Here is a 12,790-nt window from a genome sequence, read left to right on the forward strand (position 1 = left end):
AAGTTTATGTTTAAAGCCCTTTAAGCCTAAAATAAAGCCAACCTGGTTTGCATTTAAAATGATTTTGTCCTAGATTAAAGTGGATTGTTGAGGTGTCTTTTTATGTATGTATGTGTTACGTTGATATTTCAGTCGTCATTTGTTTTCTCATCCTTCATCTATAAAAATTTAGGCCAAAATATCATTGAATTTTGCTCTCTGAGAAAGCCAGTTTTCACCTAGGCAAGATTATACTTGATTTAGAAAGGGGTGCCACTTTCCAAATGACTTAAAATTTAAAAATTTTAGTTTTTAAAAATTTTAAATTTCACTTCAACATATTTTATTCACAGAATCCAAATTTATTTTTATTCTTGAGTTCTGTCTGTACTGTTTCTTTCCTTCTTTCTTCCTTTCTTTTTCCTTCCTTTCCTTTTCCCTTTTCCCTCCACTATATTGGGGGGGAGCCTAAAAGCTCATTTACTATGCCTAAGTTCTCAAGTCACTTCTTTGAGTTTATAACTGATCAGTTGGCCTGGTTCTAAGAAAACCAGTTTTTTTTTTTTTTTTTAAGATTTTTATTTTATTTGACAGAGAGAGACATAGTGAGAGAGGGAACACAAGCAGAGGGACTGGTAGAGGGAGAAGCAGGCCTCCCACAGAGCAGGGAGCCCGATGCGGGGCTCGATCCCAGGACACTGGGATCATGACCTGACCTGAAGACAGATGCTTAACGACTGAGCCACTCAGGCGCCCCAGAAAACTAGTTCTTTTTTTTTTTTTTTTTAAAGATTTTATTTATTTATTTGCGAGAGAGAGAATGAGAGACAGAGAGCACGAGAGGGAGGAGGGTCAGAGGGAGAAGCAGACTCCCTGCCGAGCAGGGAGCCCGATGCGGGACTCGATCCCGGGACTCCAGGATCATGACCTGAGCCGAAGGCAGTCGCTTAACCAACTGAGCCACCCAGGCGCCCAGAAAACTAGTTCTTAACAAAATTTTCACAAGGTTAGTTTTGTTTGGTGTAGACTAAATGTCTGCCAGAGGGGGTTATTAATAATGTGAAATATTACATTAATAATGATCTGGCCAGTGTCTGAAAAGTCAGTGTTAATTGCTTTTTCAAAACAACATTTATGTATTAATTTTAGTGTTTTTATTTTAATCTGGACAATAGGTCAAAGCAACGATAATTACGTGCTTCTTAAAATTTACCCAGAGATTTTGTCTAGGGCAGAGTATATTTAAGTGTCTGTAGATGGATGTAGTAGCCTTGAAGAAAGAAGTTTGAGTAACTGTAGTCTACCAGCTGAACACAGAACGTAAATTCTCAATATATAATTTATGTGATCTTGTTCATTCAGTAAACATTTGAAAAAAAGTTTAAATAATTCTAATGAGATAGCAAACCCAAATTAAGGCATCATCATGTCTTCTGGTGTTGAAAATTCTTAACTTTAATCTTATTAATGTAACATGTTTTTCACCTTAAAAGGAAGATTGCAAAAATATGTACAATAGCTGCTAGTTTATTTCTCCGTAGTGTGAGCTCTCAATAATAGTAGGAACTACCAGAATTTTCCATTCTGGATTTTGCCCTTGAAAGGTATTATAAAAGTAATTAACTTGTTTTTCTTTTCAGAAAGTACAGTAACATCTCCATCAAGCTGTTAATGCTTAAGAAGGGATATTAAATGGATCAGTCTTGTACATCATTCACCAGATCTAGATAATTGGCTAAAAGTCAGCCATTTATTAAAAATGTTAAGTTTAATTTATACATTGATAGTTGATTCATGATCCATTCATTTCACAACCATTGAGTGTTCTGTGTGTTAAGAGGAATATAATATTAGTAATCCGTGATCATTATCTTCAAAGAATTCAGATTAGATTACAGGAGGCAATAATAGATTTATAAATAGTATTGACAGTCATCAAAATAAGTCTTCCAGAAACACCACTGGAAACTTAAAAGCTATTTTGTGCTCCTATTTCAGCTCATAACTGGAATACATGAATAGTGTGTATGATTTCAGTTATTCCTGGAAAGCAGAAAAGTTTGTAAATTGTGTCATTTTTTGTTTGTTTGTTTAGCTAACTAAAAATATAGTGCCCACTGGATATGGTCAAAGTAACTTGATTGTAAGAATTTTAACCTATACAGTTCAATTTTTAATTAAAGAACATATAAATATATAAAGATGAGGTGACTTTCTGAATTTGAAAGAACAAATGTGAAGGTAGCTTTCCTTATATTTTTATTTTTCCATTATTGAAAACTTTAAACCTTTAAATGAGAAATCTCTGGTCATTGGTGAACTAATAAACAGTTCTTTGAAACATTTCCTCCCTCCCTGAAGATAAACAGACATACAGATACTGCTTCGTGCAAATGGAGTAGATTTACTAAAAATAACTTTTCTCCATTTCCTATAACTCATAAAGTTCCTTATGAGGTCAAGCTGTTTTCATACTTCATTATTGTTTTTTGAAACTGATTAATCTAGTGTCTGATAATACATTTTTTGTCACAGTATTACAACACTTTAATACACTTGACAGGAGCGACTGCTGAGGTGCTTGAGAAAGAAAAGATATGATGGCTCCTTTTCAACAAAGACTCCAGACTACATGTCTCATAAGACTATATGGTTTAACCCACCGGCTTACCAGCCTTTATAGCTTGCAGCCTCTTATTTTTCACTCCTGAATCTATTCCTTTTTACAAAGTTCTCCAAGACCTGTACCTGCCAGCTGGAACTTCAGCAAGAGAGAACTGAAGTTAACATGTTTCGTAATTTCAGTCAAAAAGAAACTTGGCAGAAGAGCTAATACTGAATATTTCCAGTGGGCTGTCATTGTTTTAAGTTATTTGAACTTAAAGTATAAGTGTGGAAACGGAGGTCCAGAGATAGTTTGGTCTAAGACCTCCTAAGCAGAAGTAGCCAATCTGGTATTGGACCCAGGTGGGGCTGATAGCAGAGCTTACATTCTAACCACCACTCTGTACTACCTTCTGGATTTTACTTGCTCTTTGTTGTCTTACAGGTAAATGTCATTAGGCTTCTTTGGAATATAGAATAAATGGGATACTGCTAACTAGTTTGTTAGACTGGTGGTTTCGCCAGCTCAGAACTAAAGATGGGGCCAAAAACTAGTTTTAGGAATAAGAACATAAGAACTACTTTGTATTGTGATAGTAAAACTACTGATTGCCACTGAATAGCTGTGAAACTTCCCTTTGGAAATAAATGCTAACTGTGTAGCCTCCATTAATCGAACAATGCTTCTTAAACCTGTGTGTGATTTTTCAAACTGCTCTTTTTTTGTACTTGTGACAAAAGCCACAAACATCTTGTGATTTGAAATTTCCTTTTACCAGTTTTAAACATCTCCTAGTTAGAGTGTTCAGGATTTGTTTTAAATTACTTTTAATAAAATGGAGTCAAGCTTGTTGGTATTTTATCTGCAATCATTATGATTTTACATGGAATTCAATTTTATTGTCTTAACTTTCTTTCCAGATTGGAGTTCTTACTCTTTGAAGGTAAAAGCCACTTTATTTTTGTAAACACTTCTTAGTTGCCCTGTTTTGTACCTTCCCTGGCTTTCTTTTATGTCTTTGAAGTGGCTACCAGAAGGTCATGAAGTATGCTGGGTGCATACATAACCATGGCTTTGTGTAGTGTTGATTATCCTTTTTTTTTTTTAACACCTTTCTGATTACTTGCAGTTCTCTTTCCATTTGTGTGTGTGCGTTCTAGAACTGGGGCATTACTGTTTCCATTTCACTTCATAACTCACAGGATTTGCCTACGCTAGGGTTGTAGAATAAAGCTAGAGCAGAACCAGAACTTATGTCCTGATAGTTTTCCTCTCACTTTGATTCCTGGAGAAAGAAGCCTGTGAGTATACCTAAAAAAAGTTCAGTGGCATCCTGATTGATTGCCTGTTAACTTTGGAAAAATCTGTTCTCTAATAGTAACAGCTTATGTATGTATGTGTAGTATATATATACATGCACATGGCTGGTGAATAAACAATTCAGCAATATCTCAGAACTGGGATTTATTTAATGACATGGAAGGTAGTCATCAAAGTCGGGCTGGCTCTAGTTAAACTTAGCACTAAGACCAACTTCTTTCCAAATAGACATCTAATGAACTAAAGTGCCCTTGGTTGCTTTAGGGCTCCATCCAGCTATGTTCTGCCTAGAAGATTTGTAATCACAGATCATTTTTGTTGCTTTTCAGTCCAAACCAGGATGGCAGTAGTGACCTCCATGTCATTTGAGTTGCCTTTTTTCTCGCCATCACTGTCCTTGATCTTGTTATTTTTGTGACAAACCTCAAAACTTCTCTGGCTTTTGCTGGCTTGGTTTGATCCACACTTCCCTGAATTTCCTTGTCCTCTGTAATGTCCCCTTCCTGTGTCTTTTGTCCATCTTTAGGAACTTGAACCACTGTTAGGACTGCTGGATTTTATATCTCTCACCCCAGTCTTTCACTCTCCTACGTATCTCCAAGTCACATGAGACTTGGTAATGTTGAAAAATAATTACCAGTTTGTGTTCATTCAGTAGATGCTTAATGAGCACATACGTTCCTGCCCTGTACTGGCACCGGGGGTAAAGGCGGAGCATCGGCATAGGGAGCAAAGCTTTACAGACCTAGCCATAGAAGAATTAATGTGTTTGGGCAGCACCTCTTTTTTTTTTTTTTTTTTTAAAGATTTATTTTTTAGAGAGCGAGTGAGAGAGAAACAGCATGAGAGGGGAGAGGGTCAGAGGGAGAAGCAGGCTCCCCGCCGAGCTGGGAGCCCGATGCGAGACTCGATCCCAGGACCCTGGGTTCATGACCTGAGCCGAAGGCAGACGCTTAACCATCTGAGCCACCCAGGCGCCCGGGCAGCACCTCTTGATCTTACAGGTTGCAGTCATAATGGTTCCTTATATTAGATTTTCTGTTAATCAAGTCATGCTTATTCTTCTATGATGTTTTTTCCTTAATTTCTCTAGTCATTAATCTACTATCCTAGGGTGGCAGTTCTTAATCTTCTATGAGAATGACTTGGAACCGATGTAGGAAAAGGTATCAGACCAATCATAACTAACAGTTATACTGTAATACTTCAGTTAATTGGAAAACTTGGCGTTAAAACATTCTAGGAATTCAGCAGTACCTCAAATGAATTATATTTTACTAATTACAACAGCATTTACATTCAGATCTAGATGGTAATTTGGGAGAGCCACCTTTATGTTAGATAATATTCTAGGTACTAAAAATATAGCAGTGGGTGTAAGATAGTCTTCTCCCCTTTTGGAGCTAGTTCTATTAAGGGAAAAAAAAATCATGTTGAGTCTGCTTGACAGACCCCCAGGTCCAAGACTTAAAGGTGAGGAAGCATTGCTCTGATTTAAAAGTCAGGTCCTATATTGTTTCACCTCTTCCTAACTGTCCTACTCAATCTTGCCTACTACTCTCTTTGTCCTGTACAATTGCCATAATTCTCACAAATGCCAGCATTCCCATTACATCATAGTAACAAATCTAAATTCTTGAAATTTGAGGCCTTTCATATACTTCTTGTCTTCCCTTTCAGACCTTTTATTCCTTTCCTAATCTGACTGTGATTCTACTTAAACCTTTACTGTTAGCTTAAGGAAAGTTATACTGCCTTTGTCCACCTCACTTAAATTTATTCCTAGCAATCATTTTGGAGATTATTCCACTTTAAGAGACTTGGATTGAAATGGGTTATCATTCATGAAAGAATAGGAATACATGGTAGAACTATCAAAATTGTCATAATGCTAAATGATTTCTAGACTCCAACCAGAACTCCAAGGAGCATTTAGAATTAATTAAATGGCAGTTTGACAACGTTGTATTGAACCTTGTTATCTAGGTGCTGTGGGTAACAATATGCAAGAAAATGCAGAAGGGTCAGAATTAATCATTGGGATATGAGAGTTTGCGGTCAGGTTTTGAGGTGAACCTAGTGACTCAAAAGGATTGCCTGCTCTGGTAGAGTACATAGACCAAACAGTAGAAAAACAGCCTAGTTGGCCAGTCCTGGCCTAAAAATTGCACAAGTGAGTACATAGATTTTCACATGCTTTTGTGTTTTCTGAAAGTAAACGTACTGCGATGTTATTGCAGTAGTCATCCAGACTACAGGTGAGATTGCTTTTATAAGAGTGTTTTTCTCTAGCCACGGTGATAAACTAGATAAAATCCATTAGACTTGCCTCCTTATGACATCTGTACTCCAGCTGTCTCTTCCTGGGGAAAGTGCAAAAGAAAGGCTTCTTGATATTCCGACTTTGACTTGATACCTAACCCAACACCCCTTACATTAGTCAAGGAATAGCTCCCATTCATTGAGTTCCTGTGTACCAGACACACGAACCTAGGTGCTTTCTATTTACTACTCGCAGTAACTCCTAAGTTAAGTTAGTATCTGTAGTATCCCTATTTTACCAATGGGAAAACAGGCTTAGCCAGGGTTGTGCAGCTAGTTTGTGATAAAGCAAGTAGGAGAATTACACTTCCTTTCATTTTTATCTTTCTCTACATACTTACTTAGCTTTTTAGAGCTAGAGACAAAACCTTTTCTTACGTTAGATTTATTGTGGGGGGGAGGTTGAATGACAGGCTTAAAAGAGCAAAAGGTTTATTCTAGAATATGAGGTTTGAATTTGTAGAAATTAATTTGCTGTTGTGTGCTTCCCTTACCCTGCCCTCAGCATCATAGAATATTTCCTTTTCCACATTTTGTGATTGATTCATGTATGCTTCTGTATATATACAGAAGCTTCAGAGGAAATAAGGTGATTCTGTACTTGCAAGTACAGCCTGGTCGCTTTGATTATCCCTGGAGCAATCTTGAACATTCAGTTCACCCTTCATTTAGCGTGCGGACACACTGAAAATGTAAGGGCACGCTGTCTACCATCTCCTTCTGATACCAATAGCAGTAATTGGTGCCAGGCAAGAAGAGGAGTGATACCTTCTGTGTAGGTCTGTGAGATTTTAAAGCATTTACCTAAAGCAGTTCTGAAAGTTAGTTATCATTAGATACATTCTTAAAATCTGGACTCAAATTCCAGCCAGTCAGGGAGATCCCTCCCTGCTTTTGCTCTTGCAAAATTAAAAATAATAGCCAATAAAAAATACTCAGGTGAATATGTGCTTAGTGCTGATAGCATTTGTTAAGTGTCTACTGCATGTCAAGTACTTGTGCCAAGTGTTTTTGGGTGGTCTGCTTTAATCTTCACAACTTCACAGATGAGGACACCGGGATGCAGGAACATTTTGTAGTAGAGCTATGATTCAGATACCCAGTAACTGGTTTGTTCAAAGAGCTCCTGTTTTGTTTTGTTTCTGTTTTAAGTTTGGTGTTTCTCTCTTCACCTCAACTTCCCTCTACCCCGTGTTCTGTGTTGGATTCCCCCGCCCCTTTATTTAAGTGATTTTTGTTTGTTTTGTTTTGCTTTTATTCTTTTTCAGAGGATTTTAGCATCTTCAGAAAACTGGGAATTTATTCATAAGTTTAGAGATTTTATAAAAGACTTCAAAGTAATTATGCTTAATTGACTTGTGTCTTGTCTTAAAATTTTTCATTTTGAATTATGTTATTTAGGGGGAGGGCTATTAAAGTGTTCTCTTTGCCCGTGTATGATACATTTTAGATCTCCCACATTTTTTCCTGGATATTTATCAGGAGATGGTGTAGAGGTTTGGTAAGTAATACAGTTTGATTTTGTATGTCTCAAGGGTTTCTCATTTAGTCACATATTTGAGTTTCCATTATTTTGGCCTTTTTTCCCCTGGTGATTCTATTTGTAGTGTTAACTGAAAATCCCTGTGCTAATGCTAATTTTGATCTTTTTTTTCACTAGCATGTATTGGAGCACTCAGACTTGAAGAAGGACATAGGTAAAAAATACAATATGGAACATTTTCTACAAATTAGGGTTATGAAATCTCCTTTAGTTGCATACCTGCCATATTCAATATGAAAATTATTTACAAAACAATTTAAGTGGTATAGATTTTGCCAAAATGATTATGGGTATTTTGATTCATTTTTATAAACATAACATCAATTTTCTTAATCCTTAAGGTCAAGAAGTGGTCTCGTGTTAACATTAGGAAATAGTTACCACTTGGAAGTATTTCCCCTTTGTGTGAAATTTTATGCAGGACTTCAATTACTTACAAAATGAATAGCAAACATTAAAACACATTTTAGATTTATTGGAGTCAGGCCTTACTGCTGCTTTGTCCCAAATGCTTTCTTACATCCCCAGAACCCTCATTGGATTATAAATCCTATATTGTGTCTCACATTTCTGAGCCAGCTATGCCAAGGTGAGTCCTGCATATCCTTGTAAGTTCTTTTCTAGGACTAGAAGTTGTAGAAGACCAAAAAACCTTGGAAGTGGCTTCATAAAGTTGTTTAAAGCATCCTTTGTTTTAATACCAAGATATGCCACACATTTAAAAATTTTAAAGTTAATTTAGTGACACCAAAAATTTTAACACACTAATTTTTCTGTCAGGTGTTCTTTGAAAATTAGATACCTGCAGTGTTTTTTTTACTTGGAGTTACCTGAAGTTTGCTTAAACTCCATTTATTTGTAGAACTTTATAGTGAATGACTGGAAAGGACTAGGTTCTTCTGCAGAGTCAGAGAGAAAATGAGTTTCCACATATGCGTAGTATGTATTCTCTCTTTTCCTAGTTTGTCTAGATAATCAAATCTTTTAGGAACAAGGCTGATGGCAATCTAGAAAAAATTTAGAACAAGACTATGTAAAAAATACACCATGTTCTACATCTCATTTATAGTAATCTAATTTAGCGAAGTCAAATTGGGAAATTCACGTGAAGTATCTGGTGGTAGAACCATTAGTCCATTGAAGAATTTACTTCAAAACAAGACAAAAACTAGTGGAGAGCAATCAAATAAAGACTGTTAAGGCATCTTTGAAGGTAGTTTGTCATCAGTAGGAAATCCACCTGGTATGTAAAAATTTTATGTTCAGAGGATTTTTCAGCATTAACTTATTTCATAAAGCAAGGAGAAACAGTGTTCATAATGCAAGTGTGGCTATTGACATTTGGAAATACTATGTCCTTTTATTTCTAAAAGTGACATTCCAGGTTACATAACAATTGTTGGCAAAATTCATTCGAATCCAGATTTTCTAACTGCGTCTTTGCTTTAGCACGGTTTTTTGAAGTTACCTGAAGATTCAATATAATTGGAAAATGAGGGCTTGAAAAATGGAGTTATGTGTTAGTATGTTGGTGTTTCCATGAAAGAGGTGGTGAAATAACTGACTTGTCAACGATTAAAAGATAGTCATACATTCAGGATTTCTTTTCCTTTGAAGTTTCGGCTAGAAGTTTATAGCCTTTGGCTCATGAAACTGCAACAGCTTCTGTCCCTGCTCCTACATTTCCACCTTAGGGGGAAGGGTCACTCCCAAAAGTAGTCTCTCTTCACCTTGTCCCTTACAATCTGCCAGTGACCTTGATTTCTAAGGTTCTCAGAACCAAAGGCAAGAAGAAAGGGGAGAGAGTGCTAATCCCATAAACTGTTTGCAGCCTCTCATTTAACCCTTTGGGTGATGTACGTGAAAAGTAATATTTGCTTTTACTATAGATATGCCTCTATCAGTAAAAAACACTGATTTTTTTTTCCTGAAATTTCCAGGAGCTTAGCTCAATGTCTTTCAAAGAAAGTGGAGGGAAAAAGCCCACAGATGTTAGAAGAGAATAATGCAAGGCAAATATTTTTCTCAAAAAAAAAAAAAAGGCAGGGAATGGAGTGAGGTCAGCATTAGGGAGGTAGGGGATGATACAAATAAGTATCAAATAATTTGTAGTCTGATTTTGCTTTCTGTATGGTTTACTTAGAACTAACATGAAATGAGTGTTTCCTTCCCTAAGTGTGCAGTTGGGGAAGAATGGGAAGCCAGCCTGGAGGCATAGATTTGCAGCAGATAATCTGTATCCAGGTAGCAGAAATGCTTCTAGTGGCATTCAGTCCAAGGGCAACAGCCTCTCCAAAGGAAAACATCTATAAGTAATCACGAGTCTGATCACCTTCACCATCATCTGCTAACAGATCTGATAAGGCTTCATGAGGGATATTCTGATGGCTCTTAGATTGTCAGGAAAGTATATACAGAAAAAGAAACTATGCTCAAGATTTCTTTTTTTCTGGCTCCTTATTCTCCTGATATAGTTAACATCTCACAACTAAAATAATCTCAACACTTTAGCATAATCTTTTAAAACGCATTTTCATGAGCTAAGGCTACAGAGATCTCCCATTTTGTGGGCACAGTTTATACGTGATACTTTGTTTACTGTTACTATCAGAGCATCCCCAAACTGGGAGAGATTGACTCTTTTAGACTTGGTGGCTGTTTTGCCTCAGTGTCAACAAAACTTAGCCTGCAGGTTCGATTTTTCTCTTTGGCCGTGAGCCTGAATTGAGAAGCAAGTCAAGAGAAATAAATGGAAGTGTTGGGACAAAGCCAGCAGCTGTACTTAAAATACATGTAAGTCAAGTGTTATTTATTTATTTTTTTGAAAGGTTATTGAGCCCACCTCAGGGACACTGAATGTTGCGTTTAAATAATGTTACTCATTTTATATTTTGAAATTAATATTTCATAGAACCATGCAAACACTTTAAAATGTAGCCAGAGAAATAAGGCTATTACGCGATTCTTGATTATTTACATGATAGAGGACCACACAAATACGAATAGCTCAAGGTAATTTGAAGTGACATTATATGCACCTTTTTATGAGGGCTAGCTGATATTCTTGGACTTAACTTCAAATGAATGATGATAACACCTGTGAAAACTTGGCACGAGGACTTATACTTTTTCTCATAACCCAGTGTCAACTTCTGTAAACCAGGCGTGAAGAGAAACAATAATTCTGCAGATCACGAAGTTTATTCTGTAAAACCAGTAGAATGAAACAGGTATATTTACATTTCTCAGAGTCTTCCCTCCCCACCCCCAACCACCTTTTGAGTCTATAGGGACAGTTGAGAGGTCAGTCAGGCTCCGATTAAGTATATTAGGTTATAGTAGAGGATTTTAAATACAGAAGTGTTTAGTAGGGTAGGATTTACGACTGACCTTGAAGGTAAGATTTACCATGAAAATTCATAATGAAAGACTGAAGAATGATCAGTTTCAAAATACAAACCTTGAAACTTAAGAATTGTTGGCTATTACAACAATAACAAAATACTAGAAACCAGGATATCTAAGAGCAGAGGTCTGTTGTTGACTCCCGTCTGTTGGTTTAGCCCATCTAATCCAGTGTGCATCTTAGCCCTATAGCAAACAGCAGTATTTTATTTTTGCCTTATTTCCAGATAGGAGTTTAACACTGGTGCTTTGCCACTGTTGAATAGCTTTGAACAGTCTTGCTTCAGAAACTTTTAACATGTGAATGTCTTCCCTTTGAATATTTTTTTAACTGCAAACTAAGAAGCATTAAGCCCAGCATTAACATAGCTTGTTCTCAGACTGTTTTTACTTAATTCCTCAGGTTATTTGAAATGGTGATTCCTTTTTTTTTTTTTTTCCCCTGAAACTGATTTTTGCTTTTTGTTTCTCTTTATAAAGTGAAAACATGAGTCCCTCTTGTGCTTTTCTACCAGAATCTGACATCAGGAGCAGCTGTTGCCGTGTCTGATTTTCATGCGTGGATTTTTCTGGGATGGAAAGCCTATCAAATCCAGTGTTTAAATAGGACAGCATGAGCAAATTCACTGGCTTTCCTTCCTGTCTAGTGAACCCCTAACCATTTTATATTCCTTAGGCTTCTGGAATGCCAGTCCAGAAGTAGAAGTTGTGGTCAGGAAAGGAGGGCACTTTGATCATGTCTGATAAACAGACATTTTGAGGTTTGTCTGTTTGTTTTCCTTAAAAACAAACCTGATTCTTCAGGACCAGATGTGTTCATTATACTTTTTCTTTTTTAATTGCTTATCATGTTTATCATTTGTGAATTAGTATTCTGCCCTAGTCCCCAAAGGTAGTTTTATATGCTAACTTTTGTTTTGCCTTTCTAGCTGCTAAGATAGATAATGGTTATTGCAAAGTGCACGTTTTTAAATGGTCTCCAGTGTCGACTGCTGAGCCAGTGATGGAATGAGTACATTGAGGAAGAATTGTGTCATTTGGAATCCAGGACCATTCAGCAAGAATAACTGCCTGATATATGGGTCAGAATGCTCAAACTCTTATGGCATATTGATGGCTTTCTCTTCCGTTCCCCTAAAAGCAGGTTTTGTTGGCCTGAGTTCCCCTAATGTAGCTATTCTCATTTCCATTTCCAAAGTAGTGACCTAGTTCTGTCATTTTGGGGTTGAAGTGTCAGTGTGTGAGTAAAGCAAACATATTTAATGGTTTATAGGAAGCAAATAAATAAAATTGATTGCGAACTACTTGAAACGTAGAAAGTTTTAATTTTCAGTTTATGATTTTATAAAGCATAAAGACATTTCGTGGTTGTTAATTCCACATGAATTATTCAAAACTTCTCTTACCTAGTTAATTTTAATGCTAATTTCCTATAACTAAGAAAGCAATTGAATGGAATAAGCCTTTTAATTTAAAGCTTGTACTAATGATAGAGAAAGTTCACCTTTTTTCTGATTTAAGTGGTATGTAAATACCAATTTCAAATTTGGCAAATTAGAAAATCACTTAGAACAATTTGGCATTATTTTTTATTCCTATTGTTAGAACTGTTTTTC

This window comes from Mirounga angustirostris, unplaced genomic scaffold, assembly GCF_029215605.1.
Source record: "Mirounga angustirostris isolate CCGP_5_RB_7025 unplaced genomic scaffold, mMirAng1.0.hap1 SCAF_4, whole genome shotgun sequence".
Taxonomy (NCBI): domain Eukaryota; kingdom Metazoa; phylum Chordata; class Mammalia; order Carnivora; family Phocidae; genus Mirounga; species Mirounga angustirostris.